Here is a 19,553-nt window from a genome sequence, read left to right as displayed (position 1 = left end):
TTCATTACAATAATTGAAAAACTATCAATGACAACTACCTTGTTAATTAACAAACGTTTTGAAACGCAGGCCACAAAACAAATAGCAGTCCGATTCAGAAATCGAATTTAAAAGTCTTATGATATATTCATCAAACTTCATTAATTATATTTGAACGGTATCATATCCTGTCTTCCGAAATACACTCATTGACTTTTCGGACTCGGAATTTTGGTAATTACAGAATATACCCAGGTAACCAAACAGACACAGATCGTATGAAACTGTATAGTGCTGTCGTAAAACGATCGTTGCTTGTCTAGAAAAGTTAGCTACATTAAAATTCATGGCCATTTGAAACGCAGAAAAACGTGTAGTTATAGTTAACTAGCAAAATTATTTTTGGTACGTGACGATAATATACGTCCAAACGTTTTTTTGTGTTAACTCGAACTGATTTTCTGACGCCTACGGATAAGGTGCCAGTGACATCTGGCGTCACCTTGGATTATTTATATTTATAAACAGCATTGCAACGCGGCTACGCCTGGTTTATAACGAAACTAACTTCGAAGAAAGTGGATCTCATATTACTGAGATTTTTTTATTAGTGTTTTTAATCAACACCGGATAGGTTTATGCTTTATTGATTACTGAATCTATGATTCCAACGGTGTTGCAATCTACGAGTTATTATCAAACCTTTTTATTCTACTTGAATGTAAATAGAATAATATTATTTGTAACAAGAGAAATTACGAAAACAACGTAACATGTTTACTTTTAATACAAAGCAATAATTTTAATTTCCCAATCTGTTCGGGAGCTATGATGCCACGGACTGACAGACAGACACGTCGAACTTATAACACCCCCCTGTTCGAGTCTGGGTCTAATAAAATATTATTCAGCGTATTTAGAATGTGAAATAACAATAGTGTAGTCCCGCAGTCTCCGCCCCCTAAAACGCATAACATAAATCTTTGTCGCAGGTAGAGCCGCGGCCGCGTCTAGTCAGGAATAATGTGTACAAACACGATTATTAAAAGATATGTATGTAGGTAAACGTGCCAGCGCGCGACCCAATTTTTAACAAAATAGAAGGTTATCTGAGCGACCCGCATAATATTACCGCTTGCTGCTTAAAGGTAATATATTTGGATATCGTATAAATATTAAGTCAGCCACAGTTACGCATCTAAAATTCATATTGGAATCTACTTACCTACATTCTAAAATAAACAAAATAATACTCAGTGTTATGTGTACATTAACATACTTCTTAGATATAACTAGCATTACTCAGATGTTACTAGTTTTGTTTGTTATTATGACGTTTGTTTTATTACGCGAGCATCCTTCTAATAAAATAGTGAGTCCTTTGACGCCAATAGATTTGTAATAATAAATGTAAGTATTAAGTGCTAAAATATTTGATGATAGCTTTGTACCTAGTGATAGAAAATTTTTCACATAACAATCCCTGCAGTTCTTTATTTAGATAACCTGAAATTTGTGCATCTGGCGAAAACTCCATTGTTTCCCATTTCTAAATAAAGCACGGTATTTTGGAAACAAAATTAAACCGCTAAAGTCACTGAATTGGCTACGTAACAAAATGTTTGCTGTTAATTTAACTTTGTGAAGTTAAAAATAACTTCTAACTTGAAGGTGGTGGCTTTTTATTTATTATACGCAGATTGCAAAGCTGTCAGTAAATGTGGAAGTAGGATAACAAACCATTGAACTGTACTGGAGATCTGATTATTTATCTTTATAGATAATGGAAACAGAAGATAATGTATCTGATGAATTATCACTAGGGCAATGACGCTTCACACAGCACGTTTATTTGCACTTTGCTCACAAGTATATTGTAAATTCACGACTCCTCACACAAACACTTAGGTACTTATCTACTTACAAATTTAATCAATTTTACGATGAGTCGTCATCCTTACTTTCAGAAAGGTCGTTCAGTTTAAGAGAAAAAGGGTACGTACTAAATAGCTTGTATAATTTTTAAGCTTTGGTAAAAAGTGTTCGAGGCTCTCCCTCTGTCTATCTATTCATCCTTAAATAATGAACTTGACCCAGTAGGTCGAGTGGCGGGCTGAATGCTCACTTGTCTCGCCCCGGACGACCTTCGAAAAAGTTTTTGTTACATTCGTACCATTTGTCCTCTGTTACTGTGCAATAATCTATTGCTTCTTACCGCCGAATGCTTCGCTATTTTTTAATTTGAAATTAAATTGTTAGAACGGGTTCTTGTCTATTTTGGCTTCGATCTACAGTTATTCGTAGAATTAATTAATTAAGTTAATTTCTTTTCATTATCACATACAACAAAGCACGTACAGTATTTACTTCCTAGTCACTGCTACTAATTACATGTACGTAGCCTTAATTATAAATTTATTAAGGAAACAGTGAGTGATTAAATGAAATTAATTATCTAAAGAGCTAGACTTAAAGTTTTTGCTACAAAGCCTGTACCAGGAAACTCAAGCCATAAATGTTTACACCTACGTGTAAATACTTCACAATCAATAATGAATAGGACAGAACAAAACAATTACTTTCAAGTATGTACTTAAGGCAACATCTCCAAAGAAGTCAGTTGGCAAAAAAGTGGCCGCTACTTCGAATATAATTCGCAGTGCAGCGATACAATGAAGTTACGGTGTCGTGTGGGTGTCGCGCCAGGGGCGGCGCGCGCGGGGGCCGCAGGTCAATGACGCCCCGCGTCTGGGGCCCGCACCCCCGGCCCCGCGCCCCAGCCCGCCAGCCCGCCTGAACCAGTTCTACATGTAGCTTACCGTCATCTCTATCTAGTTTACACCGAGTACCTCCTTGCTTACCTGCCGAACATTCTCCTTAGCTTGTATTCTGCGACTATAAAAATATTTATCGATGGAATAGAGGAGGGTCGAGAAACGGACGAACATTAAATAATACTAGGTATAAAGATGAAAGTGTCCTGCAGACTATTATGAGCCCATTATTAAAACGTACGTAAAAAGCTTTCCTAAACTCTTTACAGTCACATTGATTAGAACGCGCCATCCACGCCCCAGTGCTCCAGTGTTCGAGCTTGTTCGTTTATGGAGCACCCCTGTTAAAGCAAATACCAATACATGAATCTATCGTGGAATGTTATGAGTCAGCTGCGCTGCGGACGAGATAAATATCTAAGCTATAAAGGCAGTATTATTTTTTCATGTCTTTTTAATTTGGGTTTTCAGCTAGGTTATTTAAGAATTGGTATAATGCCCATTCTTAAGACTCTTATGTTTAGTTGAATTTAAACGGTGATGACAAGAAGCGCAATTTAAAGAGCCGTATCATAGAATGAAACGGCCAATCCCGAAAATGCGCATGAAAAACTGTTAAATTCATGAATCTTTGTAAAAAATAGTTGTTACTTGCGATGGTATCAAAAGATAGAAAAGTTGTCATAAGTCGACACGGCGCGGCGCGATGCGGGGATGTCGCAACAATCGCTTTCGCAAATGGTTTCGTAACACTCAATGCCGAAAATAGTCGAAAGTTTCTTCATGTTTTAGTCCTCACGCAAACCAAACTTTCCGGTTGATCTGTTAGCATGATTCTTTACTCTTTTTATAAACCCAATGGAAACATAGCGTTTTATTACTGTACTTAAAGACTACTCGTAGCTTCGAACTACCAAATCTGTGGTTACAATACAACTTTATTAGTTGTGTTTCTACTATCTCATTGATGCATAAATCTTAATTAATGGTTATTTTATTTTCTAAGAGGTAGATCATTGTAATGTTTGCCTTTAATAATAACAAGATTTCGTTCGTCCCTTTCGATAAACTCTAATCTCCCACACCGATTATTGCACAATTTTGACGATTGTGCTATAATCAACTTGTTACTACTGAGGATCTTAAATATATTCATTAAATACTCGTATATTTATATTATTATTGAAACATTGAACAGAACCTCCGAATCGATGATCTTTAAATCATAATCTATTCTTCTTTTACCATTGAACGAAGCGTACAAAAATAACCATTGTTTTATTGGATTACTGAACCTTCAAGTTAATTAACTGGTACGTTGTGTAGATTACAAACTAAGTTCAAGGTCCGCATCGGCGCGGTATTTGTGTTTGCGATTAAAACAACAAATAAAGTTGAATGCTTACTTTCCAAAAAGAAGGGGACAAATTATAATTTTGCTTCAATTTTCTGTAGCGGTATTTAACAACGGTATCTTGCATTTCCAATCGCCGCCACAACTAATGACACAGGTACGCTCAGTAACTTGCGTAACTACAACTTCGTGTATCGCATCGCTTATGTTATTGTAGTCGCACTTAAACCCGAGTTAAATACAGCGGATGATGTCGTTAGGTTTTAAGTGATTTTCTCTCGTTGGTCGTTAGTTTCCATGAAACTATTGTAGTTGTTTTTACCAAAACTACCAAAATACGAATTGAATTTCTCTCTGTCTTTAACACCTGCAAAGTTAATGAATAACGGAGTTACTGGAACAGTTATCGTTGTAACAATGAACTCAATAATTTTTATTGTAAATAGATAGATAGCATTAACATTTAATTAAACAAGGTTTATCTACTACTACTTGCAACAAAATAAAACAATTGTCATAATCACCCAAAAGGATATTAAATTATGAGCAAGTGAACTCTCCTTGATATCAAAATGTTTATAATGCGGAAATCATGCAAAGTAATTATTTTTACTGCCGTACTTGTTTAATTGGCGAAGGTAAGCCTCCCAGGTCAGCGACACGTCCTCGATCACGTGCGAGATGTATTTATGATATGACAGTGGCCATTTGGGAGAAATTACGATTTTAGATTACATCCAGCTCCGCGTAAACCTCCATTAAAATATAAGCCTGTAAATCTCCTACTGCAAAATAAACAGCTTCTTCCCGTATAGAGAAGAAAATTTTAAATTTAAAGGTATAAGGTTACTTCGGAAAAGAATTTGCAACATGAAATGTTGTTTATGGCTTATTGGTCCCTAACATTGCAACGTCAATGCTGGGTGTCCATTTTTATGTTCTGAATCTAAAATACTACCATAACTTGTGTTCATCGTAAGTGAGAGGGAAGGTGAGCTGATTTACCCAGCTGACGTATATTTTCTGACCGCCCACGTGACACCTCTGTATCGTACCTGTCTGAGGCTGCCTACGCTTAAATGCTCATGATGACTCGTATGTCGCTAAACAATTTGTGCTAGCCTCCGATGCATGTGAGTATTAAATTAAATGACCTTGCACACTCGTCAGCGCTGGAATAGCATCCACGAGCATAAATTGCACTTTTATATTAAACAACAGGGCCAAACAAAGGTTGAAAAAAATCAGTTTATTCAATTTCTATAATAGACCTTACAGAATTCTGAATTGAAAAGTTGATTTATAGGTAACCAAAGAGAATCAGTGTACGTAAAGCTGAAGCACGTTGACATTAACCATAAAATACGCATATATTTTAACACTAAACCAATCTACTCTGAACATATTAAACCACTTGATTACTACCAATATTGAACATGTTTGTAAATAAGAGTCCATTGTATCTACTTACTATGAGTAAAAAAATAAACATTTTACGCAACGATTTGATCATCATCAATTTCCATTCACATAGCACAACTACGCTCTCTCATTTTAACTAAATATTTTTATAAAAGATACCTTGAACTAACCTTCTTTTCTGGTAACTTTAGGAATATTGTTTTAGGCTAAAAAGTTCTGTATGAATCATTGCAAGTAAATAAATTTATCGTTTTCATTTAAAGTAACACGTATTAGAATACGTCAGGGAAATGCAGTCAGCGTTCTTGGCAATGTTGGCGTGGTGCCAAGGTTAACATTTTTTATACGTGTTTATGGAGACTTAAAAGTGATATTAATCCAATACATTTAAGGCATGTTGTAAATAAATAAAAGGTAGGGAAGTACATAAATATATTGGCAAATAATATTTAAATCAGAAAGTCATTGAAAGACGTGAATGTGTTCATAAATCCCGATGTAATGACGACAAAAACTATATTTAAGAACAAGATCGTGGTACGCAGCGCTGTACACGGCTGTACACGCGGATGTGGCCGAGGGGGTCAACGGTTTTCCTTGGAGGGGTGTTCACCTTCCACGACCTCATTCGTCGTGTATTGTACTACGCGATTAGGTAAATTGACGTATTTTGCGCAGTAATCACAACTTGATTACTTCTGTAGTTTGAAGTCTATTGAAGAATAATACTATTACAGACCAGATGTTTTACTTTGGTAGGAACTCGTACCTACACCCACCTACATTGTCTGAAACTGTTTACTAATATTAGTCATCGCGACACAATGAGTGTTTGTAGTAGTCAAATCTATATATAGAGACGGTTAGATTTCCTTTACATAGAGGAGAATAGACATTTTTGTAGAGCTCACAATTGATAAGTAATAATAAATTACACTATATCACAGAGCATGATAAACGAAACAATAGAGTTATTACAGCTATCGGGTTAACTTCGATGATACGAATCTGAAGCACATTGTAATTTAGGTGTTAATGATTCAGAGGACAAACAAAATTCAGGTAATAATGCTGAAAGAGTGTTACTGTTGTTCAGAAGCTCTCTATCAAACAATTAATATCGCTGCTTATCGGACATAATATACGCTAGGACGCTAGTAATTATAAGTATAAAAATGACTGGTGGCCAGTATCACGACCTAGTCAGCAAAACATTTATAATAACAGTATATACTTGAATATTAGTTTACGACACGAGTCAAAACCAATGATTACATCTTGTCGCGGGTGGAGAGCTCCCGTTCAAGTATTTACACAAGTAAATTGGCTTTTTCGTCACGGTGACCTGAGCCGACAACTCAACCTAAGCAAACTTGGCACCACGTGTGCGCGGCACCAGCCCGCCACGGGTACACCTGCCTCGTATTAACATATGCAGAGGCAATAAACCAGACCCTAGGCAACATGGGTAGATATGCAATGCATTGCACTTTCTAGAAATTGTTTTTCCTTAAATATATGTAGAAGCCATGATATGTTATTTAATTAATATTCAAATTTCTGACGGGTTTAAAGTTTTGTTGCCAGTGCAACTAATTTATTTAACGGGTTTGCACTCAGACAAGATGCGTACATGTAAATTATATTTCAACAGATGTCGTTACTATTTATTTGAATTTTGAACAAAAATCGCCCGAATATTAAGTTACAATATCTTTATACATAGCTATTTTCGTTATGCGTTTAGACAAAATTCTTCGTGGTGTTTCAAGAAAACATTAGTGATTAAACACTCATTAAAATAAGCATTGTTGTAGCAAGATGCTATTGCTCCTAAACGATCAAATATCAAACTAATCACATGTACAGACTAATACAATTGTTTTAATCAAAAATGAACTAAGTGATTGAAAACTATGAGCCATATGGTTTTTATCGATGTTTAATTATAGTGTTGTGTAAACGGCTAATGTAAACCCACCTATATCACCTTCATGGTTTGTTGACATTTTCTGACCCCGGTAAATACTCATTTTCAAGAAAGACGAGTTTTGCACTCTTTGCAAATCGAATCGAACACCTTGGTTTTACCAATTTTATCCGCTGGTAAAGGTCATAGTATGACAGCAAAATGATTTATTAAATTATACACCGTATTCGTAATTGAAAACAGATAGAAGCTGAATGTATGATAAGAGGTTAGCGTTGATATTAAACTAAGTTCAGTCCAACGTGCCGTGTGTAGTATTTATCGTTGATGAGTGATAAAAGATTCAGATGGCAGTACAAAATGGTTAAGGAAGCATGTTTTAAATATTCAAGTGAATCGAGTAGCGAACAGGCGAGCGGCGCTGCGTGGCTTGCTCGCAACCTTGCGGCGCGCGGCGCAGGTCAGATTTTTCGAAGGTCGATGACTCGCCGCCCGTAATCGTTGCGACTTATTATTATTTGTTAACGCGCCCCGGTGCCCCGGGACCACAAACAACTGTTTAAAACTACGAATCGATGCGTAGAATAGCACCCTCTTTTGCCAATATTGTCTCCAGGGGTTCGTTTATCATCTCCCCAAAGAACCTGTTCGATCAATGCTATCGATTTAAGTTTTGCCATACAAATACCATTCCGCGTATACATATTTAATACTGCCTAGATAAATAATTAAATACACGTCTCGATTTTTAAGCTGGCTTTCAGTGGTTCAATGAGCTGAATCTTAGTTTTAATTAATACAAAATTAACTACAATCAAAGTCAACAAAGTCTTTTCTTATCCCCAAATCGGAGCGTAAAGACGTTACAAATTTAAGATATAAAATAATTTGGGCGAACAATACACTTCGCCTGACGACATAAATGTTCCGCGACATTGTTAGCGGCCTTCGCGTTGCGCAACATCTGTGCCCATTCGATGGACTACTACAAAAAAATAAAATTAATGGCTCTGAGAACGATTTCCGAATGGGATGAAGATACACCAAATACAAGGTGAATCTATTTTAAGCATGAAAAAGTAAGGATCAGTAAACTGTGTGAACCTGGCTTTATTCTAACGCCCTCGCCACGTTACGTTGAACCTGATGTGGGCTGCTCGTATATTTACTTTAGTGTTATTGATTGTTTTTTGATGTTCAGTTCAGGCATTCATATATTCGCCAATCAGTATCTAACAATATATATGGTAAAGTGCTTTTATACATCGGCAATGATGTGAAGACTTAAGTCGGGGATTTTTTCATTAGTACATGGTGTAATAGGAGCACACAAGTCACGTAACATTAAATAAAATAATTTATGTTAAAACCTTATTTCTACGCACTAATATGCTTCGAAACCTAATACTATTTATTTAATTTTATCAAAAGTAAATCTATTGTACAAAACGGCAAAAAAATAAAAATATGTGATCCCTTCCATGCTAGTGTAAACGAGAAGTCAACTACCTGCTGTGGTTCTATTCACGAATAATGTTAAACTAAAATGGGAAGGGTCGAAACTCGTGTGCGTTGTAGACATTTCACAAAAAAAAACGTATATGAAAAAAAATAGAATGTCGTTGGCGTTTCTTATAAAATGTCTACAACCTGATAAAGGGGGATGCGTCTCGTCTCCGAACTCAGACGGTTATTGATCTCGCTGTCACTGTCCTCCTTGAAGTCTGAACGTAATTTATCTTTTATAAACCTACCTGAAAATAGGGTCTATTTATTTTTGGGAAAAACAAGAGGCAGAGGCAAAACAGACTGTCTGAGTCTTCAACTTAAGTGGTGTTAATATCTGAACGGTAATTGGTTTTAAGCTTTAAAATCAAGCCGAATAGAGTCCGGCCAAATTAAAATATGCTACATAATATGAGGATAATTTTTAAACTATTGTCATTCATGCCTTTTTACTACGTATAAAAGCATAAAGCACAAAAATGCCATAATACGAAACCGAAATAAAAATTCCGACGAAAGAAACTTCTTTGACTTCGCTGAATCACTTAAGGAAAATATTTTTTATAACTTTTCTAAAATATATGAGGATACCAATAACATTTTCGTAAACAAGTATATTCTGGGGTTTATTAGATTATTTTATAATATGATGGTAATTCAAAAAGGAAAGTAGCTATTATGAGTTCGTTAGGTTAGATAAGTACTACATTATCAAAATTCCTAGAACACCCATTAGCAAAGTACAATATGATGAGTCTGAGTAAACAAAACTAGTTTTACTCTACTAATGGAGAAGCTCCTAATTTCTAAAGCCTAATGATGTCTGTAATTATTTTTCACCGAAGTTATCCTTCGATATTAACTAGTATAGTATTCTAAGAATTAACTAAGTTTGCCTGTGCGATTTTGATCCTTTTACCCTTTTCATACACGGGCTTACCTTGGAATAGTTCAAGGTTGAACTGTCAAAGCAGTTTAAGACTATATTATCTAACCAGCTTTATAGTATCGGCGTCTATGTAAAGCGTTGTAGCCATGAGTGTAATTTATACAAATTCGCAATAAATACGATAATCGAATGGAAGTCGAGCTGAAGGTCGACGCCGAAGGTCACTTATTTGTTGCTGCGGAAGAGAGATCTAAGCAAAACGCACGTTTGTCTTACACTGCGACCTTTGTCCATTCACTGCATTTACGTTGAAATGAAAAAAAAATGCAGTAAATCACGCTTTTTTCTTTATTTCAAAGTTTCCTCACGTATAAATGAAACGACAAATGTGTTCAAAAGCTACTTTATCATAACTTTTATTTCCGTTTCATGTACGACACCAACGAAGATACGGATCCTGTAATACATATGGATATCGAATTTGCACTTGACTGATTGTATTATAATTATTAGCATACTCCGTGTAATTAGATACTTACCACAATGTAGGTATTACGTAATACTCACATTCGACACCTATGTAGGCGGGTTCAATAACTCCTTTATTTGAGTACAAACGCACGTCCCTTGCATATTATTTTATTTTGCTTCAATGTTTATTTCACCATAATTATAGTGCTTGCAATTGTAGAGTAAATACTGATAAATCGCGGGATCTTGTTTTTGTTAGAGGCTAGTAATTAACATTAGTGAAATTTAAATACCGTGCTAATCGGATAATCAGTCTTTTAAATTCGGTTCATTGAAGTTTAACTTCGGTTTATGGCAAGAACTCTTTATACTTCAGATTCTTATTTTCATTTCTCTCATTTGTTTATTTGACAAAACATTTGAAGTTTGTATACGAAAAAGCCTTTACCAAGTTCGACTTTTAGTACGCTTTGAAAAACTTACATTCAGGTAATCTTTACTGGCTATTCCATATTATATACCTATAGAGGACATAAATATTTAGAAGCTTCATTGGACATAATCGCAACGGTTAATTGAAAAAGTTTATCTCCAGGTCAAAACACTGAAAGCTAATCGCAACGGGCTGAAATGCCTTGTAATATTTGTGTCTTTTTATCATGCGGCAGGATATTCAATAATTTCCTGTTACTATGGCAGTAACCTGGCTTTAATTAAGCACGCGATACTCGAGCCGATCTGCTGTTTTCCTGTTTCGTGTTTTGATTTCCATAAATAGTTCGATAACTATAGCTGAACACAAGTCAGTTAAAGATTTGTCTATTTACTTACCAGTGAGTATACCTATTATCAAACTGAATAGGCACATAGGAACAGCTTTACTCATATTACGTGTAGTTATTTTCTTGAATGGATGATATGACGTAGATTTAAATATTACGAAATTGTGCATTATTATCATTAAAATTATAAAAATAAATATTTTTATTTTCTCTGAGCTAAAACTCAATCTAAAAAATATTAGAATCAACATTCGGTATTTAATGATTACGATCGTCCATTTTAAGGTAACTAATTACGTTTCTAGGAAATTCAGAAAGAATAGAGATCAAAATATCACTTGTAGCGTGTGACATAGGAATGCAGCGAGCGAAAAAGCGCAAAATCGCTGACCCACTGACCCAATTGTGGTGTCCATGAGCGAAGCAAGGTCAAGCCGCGCTCTTGTTCGCTTATTATCACTTTTATACCGACCACTAAACTTGTAAGCCCATTTACCTACATTACGTTTTATTCTATGAAATAGTAGGTAAACTAGATCTTAAGCGATCATTTTGATAGATTTGCGCATAGTTACATTTCGCATAATTTATGACTTGATTGAAATTACACAAATTTTACTTATTGCAAGGTTATTTAAACACAACATTTATTTTATAACATGTTTGTCCATCATCTAGCTCATATCTCCAAACACATTTGATAAAATGTGGCTAAGACAACACAATAATTGCTGGAAATCTCGAGAAGTTAGTAGAACTCATGAAAACTACGATTAAATGTTCACGCCTCCATGTCTTAAACCTTATAGTCTTATTATCTTTGCCTGTAACATGATAACGATTAATGAATCTGGTGGGCATTGCCGCGGATATCATGCATTATTATCAAGGTAATCAGTTATAGGCCAACGATCCAAATACATTTATATATTTGTCACCATTAAAGCAAATAGCAAATGAACACTGTAATTTGATAAGGAAGTGTCATTGAACGTTATTTACATAAAAGATAATACTCATTTATTATCTTCTTATTAATGTTGATTATGTATAGTCTCTTGACGTAGTCCATTGAGCGCCAACGGCGGTTATCTAAAACTAGACGAAAAACATTATCATTAAGGGACAGACCATGGAACGATGTGCTTTGAGATTTTAACGAGGAGATACAGATATCTATCCTACGCCATCGTACTTATACTTACATTAAAATTTAGTTCACCAATGTCGGCAAACGTTTATAAAGAACAAAAGTAGCAAATATGATATTATTAAAGAATTAATGTTTGCATATTACCAGTGCCTCATTTGAAATTAGCATGAATCAGACGCATGTCTACAACAAAGTCATAAATATATAACAACCTACAAATATTGATATCAGTCACATTTTGTCAAATGAACGACCATAATGACGCGTGGATATGACATCAGTTAAATGCATGACGTATCTGTATACCTATAGTGAACAGGTACACAAATACGAGTATAGAGGACCTCATTAGGTTTGTAATTTGTGAGTTCGTATGCGGCCTGACTGTGTTACCGTAATGTTATATCGCTTGGCAACGCGACGCGAGACCAAACCGTTTAAATAACGGACTACTGTGCTGTAGACACAGTTTCTATTTAATTTAAGTAAAATATTAGAAGACTCGCTATTTTCCTTTTTTTTAATTGAAAATAATCGGTGTGGGTTTTTATGCGGAAATAAGATAACACCATTTAATATTTTTCTGTAAAGAGAAAACGGAATCATTATAATTATTATGAGGATCCGCTGCCCGTCCGTCTATCAGTCACTACGCTGGTGTATGCCATGAACCGTCATGCTCATTGCTAGACAGTTGAAATTTTCACAGATTATGTATTTCTGCTGCAGCTTTAATAAAAGAGATCGAGGTTAAAAACGAATGTTATGGTCGTAAATTTGATGGTCACAAGTTGGTGGGTTACAAGTAATTTGAGACTAAATAGCCAGAGTTTTTTTGCACAATGTTTGTACGGAATCCTCTGTATAAGACTCGTAGTTCACGGATTTTATTTATTTGCAAGTAGTTAAATAATTAAACTTATTCATTAGCTGAGCAGCCTGGCTGTTCCTGTAAATATTATGAAGTCTATATCCATTAATAATCAATGATCTAATGTTGTCTCTCAAATATTAATTGTCATATTACGAGTAAAGCGCCTAACTTCTCACTGCGTTGTCAATATGACAATCTTTAAACTCGACCTGGTTTTGCACAGATATACCGCCAGTTTCAGCGCACACGACTCACCGAAACTCGACGATCACTTCGAAAGTATTCGCTTGGAAACGGTCACTTTCTCTAGAACAGGTCCCAGTTCCAGTCTTGATCCGACCGCGGAGTTACGTGCTCACACGTATCGCAACCACACCGACAGTGCAAATAAGCTAAAAAGTTGTGAAATACGTGATATGCGCCTGACCGGTTGCACACAATGTTAAAGTACTGATTCTAAAGTAAACTGTAAGTGTTCGTGGCTTGTCTAACTTTTCCAGTATTCTTGTCCTTGGCAGTTTTGTAAGTCTCTTTATACGCGCTGAGTTACGTTAACATAAATTAGTACATCTAGTTATACTTAATCCTAAGCTAAATACAGTGCTCTTTGAACATAAGTCAATTCGGTTTCTTATTTTTTGTAATTAGTTCTGGTTTTTGCAATTTGCTATAATATGTAAGGTTGTGCATATAAAAATCGACATCCTGGATAATGAGCCATAGCTTTTCTACTGCCTAACAACATCTACTTATACGATACATATTCTGTAATTTATCATTTATTGGTATAATAAATTCAATTGGATGCAGAATAACGACAATGACAGTTTTTTGGCAACAAGCATCAAGCATCAACCATCAAGAGAAGAGTAGGGTAAGAAGCTGTTACGGTAATTATTAAAAGGGTAAAAATCTTGATTTCCTATTGCCTTAAAACACGGTTTAATAAAAAAAACCGTAGCTGAGTAATAGAATAAAAAAATAAATAATCCAAGTTCCTAACCAAATAAAATAGTTAGGTATACCACAGAAACGTATCAGTTATTTATTTAATACCTTCTAGCTGTCTCAGCAAACCTAGTTTTGACATAAAAAATCGATCTAGGGAACAAAAAAAAAAGGGCTATGAAAAATAGATGTCCTATTTACAAGCCTACCCTAAACGGATAAAAATCATGAAAATCGGTCGAGCCGTTTCGGAGGAGTTTGATTTCGTACACCATGAAACGAGATTTTTATATATTAGATGTTTGTATAAAAAGTTACACCAACCTTTATGTAAATACCTAAACAAATGAAGTTCAGAAAGAAACTTTTTTTAAATTAAAAAAATCCACGAACGCTGATAGGTTCTAAAATCATGTAATGTAGAAAATTAAAATAACAGTGAAATGTTCCTTTATTTTGCGTATCCACGCGTAAAATAACAGCCATTAAAAATAAATAACTTATAAGTAGTGGGCAAGGCAATGACTTGGCATAGGAAAGAAGAAAAAAACGGTTGTAGTGCGAGAAGGAGAGAGAGATATAGAACCAAACAAGTGCGTTACCCCCACGAAGATTATCTGCGTATTTATTTTTATTTATCTTCAGTGCGTAGCCGATCGAGAGAGAGTAGCATGAGAACACTTATCAATGTTTTAACGTTATTCAGTTATTTTGATTAATTTATGATCGTGTTCACGATGCTAACACTGAAATTTGTTAAATGAAATAAATTGTACTGGCTTCTTATTAGTGTGAGCCTTATTGTTAATATTTCTCAATTTGAATGCCTTTAAGGACATTCGCTAAGAAATATATAGTAACCAGTATTAGATATTAAATTGATACTACAAAATAGGTCTGTGACAATCTGTGTATGTTATATGTAAAATTAAAACCGGGTTTTAATTTAATCTAGTATATCGCAAGTCAACGATAAGAGTAAGTAAATTAAAAATCATTATTTTATAAATTTAAAATAATTTTCTTACAGTAATTGTACTCAGTAACGGCTCTAACGAACTAACAAACAGCGTCAGATTAATTCAATAACAGTTCTTATCACTTTTAAAGTTAGTACCCAATTACTTTGTATACTTAAATGCCTTCACTTTATGTCACATTAAACTTGCTTACTGTTGTTAACTGAAGTCTTTAAAACGTTCTTTGTTTGCTATTCATTCTAGTTATAAGCAATTCGACAAGCATTGTTATTTGCTGTAACAACTATGCGATGACCTTTACGCTCGGGCGCTTGACCATGAGAAATTCTGAAGGTTGTGTGTGCTTCGCGGATAGACGCCCGGAAAACTTAAAAGAATAGATTTAAGATAATTGAACCAAATTAAATAGTAATTTGACACTAATAATTGCGCGGCTAACTCCTATCGGCCAAAGGCATTAGTAGATTGCCGCAGTGCATGAAACAGCTTACAATCTTCTGTCTGACATTGCTGCTGTGTGTGTGTCAAGCCAATAGGTCGACCAACCAGTCGACCAGACGCTCTCCCTCCCTCGCTTTGTCCTCCGTCTGCCTGTCCTCCCCTCCCCGAGCGCCCCACCATTGCGCCAGCCAGCCAGTCAACGTTTAGTCGCCGGACAGACTGCACGTTTCGTGCCTCCGCGACTACAGACTTCTTTACGTCATAGTTAATTTTGTGCTTCATTTAAAAAGTCACACTTATTCAGTAAGTAGCACGTGCTTATCATCGTGTTTCGTATTTAAAAGCGTAGATTCATATTCGGTGATTATCAACAAAGTCATAAAACTTACTACCGCTTTGTCTTGTTACAGGTACCTACTTGGAACTGGGTGTGAACCCAGATACGGTGTGTGTGGTTTTATGTAATCTTATTTTATACTGTAATTAAAGAAACTGACAGTGGAGTTTGTGAATTATACGCTCAGTGTGTGTGCAACGACTGAATTGTTTCGGAGCTAATTAATTTATTTAAAAGTGCAGTGTACACTTCAACAACAATTCTCTGATTGTTATGCTCTGTAAACAAGTGATTTGTGTCATTATTGGATTGTTATCTATTTGGATTCCCAGCAGCTAAATGGCCATTGTAAGTATTTTATTTATCAACTTTTATATCACATTTATTTAATGTCAGCGCGACGTTACGCTTTTCTTAAGTCTTGATAATACATTTAACGATTATTTATATTGGTATTACGTTAAGATATATATAAAACATTAGATTAGCATAATACAACAAATTATAAAATTTCCTATAACTTTTCCATCAAGTCGTCGATTGAGTTGTCTAGTCGTTGACAAAGTAATTATTAAAATGTCTGACATATCTTATATTTTTCTAAATTTGCTTCATTTACTTCTGCAATAAAGTATCTGAATACCAAGTATTTTTATTACTTCACAACTGAATATATAATAATTATCGAAACTACGGAACGGAATTAACATAAAAAGAACGAATAAATAAAAGAGGATGACAGTCAATTTAATGCAGGCCATGATTTTTTGTCGGTTATAAAACGTGATTGCCTGAACTCTCCGAGTTCAGGCAGGTGCAGTGAACATTCTACGAATTCTCACGCTTGCTAGCTGTGCTGGCCTTCTGAATCTATTTGCTACATGTATAAATTACTCATTGTGAATTGTTGAGCAAGGCTGCAAAGCTAATGAGACATCGAGATTGCGAATATACGGGCGCCATCTTTACCATTTGACTGACGCGCATCGCGACCTCGTGAGCAAGTTCACTAAATTTAGAACACGGTTGACATTTTGTAATGTGCTTTAATACTGGTTAAATGTGTGATTGTAGTTTTCTATCCATTAAATCTTTCTCCACTTTTAAGCCCAAGGATAGTTTGCAAAACTTCAAAGCAGTTGCATAAATTGTATAATTTTTTTAAATCATACCATTTATTATAATATAATAACTTTACGTTGAACTGCTGTTATTTTTGTATAATTTTAGTGGTTTGCTTACATTGAGAACTAAATTGTTACTTCATGAACATGTGGTAGCGAGAGCTGAAGAGGTAGGCAATAAGTGGGTCAAGGCGCGCTCGCGGGCGGCTGCCGTTTCCTACTCGCCGCAGACACTGACGACATTACAAGGAAGGCACTCGTTATTCGTTTTATAACTACATCTACTGGTATAAACGGCTTATTTTAAACCTTCGAAAAAAGATCACATAATAGTGGATGTGTAATTTTAACAACCAGATCAAAAATAACCAAGTAATTGCGAATGTCAAATACATGTTGACGCACTGGTACTCATGAACCTCAATGTATCACAATCAATTTATCTTTAAAGATACATAATAAGTCGTAGTGTTCGTTGAAATATTTGAGAATTTTTCTCGGTAAATATTATTGATCAGATTTGCACATGTGTGGAACTGTTTGTGGTGTATGCAAACAAAACACTAATACGTATTAAGTAGATAACAGTTTGCACTAGTTAACGTTTGCGCCGAGCGCCGACCCACTTAGATACGGACTATCACTTACCGTTACGATAACGTCCAAGCACTTTCTCTGCACGCTCCATTTCGTGTAATACCTCGGCTTTGTAGATTTTACTTCAAAAATTAGCGCTGGCTGGATTAGGCTCGTATAATAACTTATTTTACGACATCGTAAAAATATCTATGTTAACGACATCTCTTATTTAATCAACTTAATAATCATCCCCGATCGTAGATATCTCGGTAATAAATTCAAGCTGTGCTGACGATATTAGTTTGAGCCAGATAAATTGCGCAGGCATCTATTTGATGGTCCGATTAATCGTGTTAACCGCATGTTTAGACATGGTGAACGGTAAAAACTAACGGTAGTCTTCGCAAATTCCGTCGAGCTATCATCATGTGTGTCTCGGGCACAACCAGGATTATCGAATTTAACATTGACTTTCACATTTGCGTCGTGCTGCGCTGATGTAACTCGTGCCGTCGCTGCGCCCGCGCCGCGCCATTGCGATTAGGTAAACGTTGCGCGCAGCTTTCACCCCACTTTCACCTCCACTTCCGCGTGACTTGGAACTGCTCAGTGACGCTAGATTATTTCAATATATTCATGTACTGTTCTCTTGTACACAGTAAACATGCCAAAAAAAGGCAATTTGACTGATTTCAGTTTGTATTAGCCTATAAAACACTATTGAATCCCTGGATTACTTAATAATAATAAGTTTGTTTAAATACACATCACAATACAATATCATGACAGAAGTTATACATTTTATAATTGTGCTTATATCTGTTAAATGCGTAACTAAGCACTGATACGTTATTTACATATATTATTATAATTCCAAAGCAGTAGGATGCTCTAAAGGTTATCTTGTTAGATAACTTCATGTGTTTCCTATACACCTACTTACTGTAACTACAACATGCACATATTGTATGCAACAATTAGCAAACCTGTTATAAATTATTAGAATTTAGTAGCGTCTCTAGTTAGTACGAAAAAGTCACTTGCTTCCTGATAGAATATTTATTTTTGTTCTTGCCTCTTATCTAAGATAAGATAATTTTGAATTTAAGATAGTACTTTTGATAGTGTTATAGTCCTACTTACATGTTTTACAGTTAACTTTGAAGGCCCTTGGGAACGACTTTAAAGAAGAGGAGTAGCAACAAACAATAAACATAGGTTAACGTATCAAATTGTCTACTTAACTTACTTCCACGACTCTACGTTAGCTTGCTGGCAGCATTATAATGAAATAACTATATTGGAATATAGAATTAGTAATACAAGGCGTGTCGGGAGTAGTGCCGTGACATTGGCCCAGTGACCGATAGTAAAGTTGCTTCGCTCGCAATTCGTTTGCACAACTGCACGAATTGTTCGATTCTGTTTAACACATGACTGCAATATCTTTCTTTAAAAAATGCGCAATTACAGCATCGTGGAAGTCAAAAGATTATCACGGACGCCAGTTATGTAAAGGCAGTTAAATACTTGGATATTTCACAACCGTATTGCATGCTTAAAATGAATAGTTAGGTAAGAGCCATTCTGGTTCTAAATTAGTTAGAATCAAAATATATCTTTTGTGTCTCTGGTATGCTTTATTTTCCAAGAAATTATCGTAAAGACTTACTTCGATAAACTTAGGTTTTTTTTTAATACTATAAGGAATATACATTAATTAAATATTTTCTTTATACATATTAAAAATAACTAAAACCATAGCAGTGCAGAAAGTTTAAGTAAACTACGTTTTAATAATAGTGAGCAGGTTCGTGAGTTGTTTGCGAATTGTATGGTTGCAGCCGACTATTGACCCACTGACACACAAACGATTGAAGGAAAACAACTTTGTTGAGTGTCACAATCGACTTCACGATGTAACTATCAAGATTACTTTCGTTACACACATTAAGCTGCCTAATTGCATTGTTTATAAACCCCTTTTCCAAGTGAATTAGTTATAATAGA

The 19,553-nt window shown here is 35.3% G+C and overlaps 1 protein-coding gene across 2 annotated transcripts in view; it reads left to right on the top strand.

Moving 5' to 3' along the window:
* The window catches only part of LOC113500764, a 51,124-nt gene that overhangs the window by 10,643 nt on the left and 20,928 nt on the right, over nt 1–19,553 (top strand). The window contains exons 1-2 of one of the 2 annotated variants that reach the window (XM_026881652.1): nt 15,713–15,806; nt 15,914–16,188. The gene's annotated coding sequence lies outside the window, so the exon portion shown is untranslated. Of the gene's footprint in view, nt 1–15,712; nt 15,807–15,913; nt 16,189–19,553 lie in introns of those variants that run through there. The other variant, XM_026881651.1, reaches the window with a different exon arrangement.

Source organism: Trichoplusia ni, chromosome 14, assembly GCF_003590095.1.
Source record: "Trichoplusia ni isolate ovarian cell line Hi5 chromosome 14, tn1, whole genome shotgun sequence".
NCBI lineage: Eukaryota > Metazoa > Arthropoda > Insecta > Lepidoptera > Noctuidae > Trichoplusia > Trichoplusia ni.
Note: the sequence above shows the minus strand (reverse complement) of the source record. Positions and strands in the feature narration are given on the sequence as shown.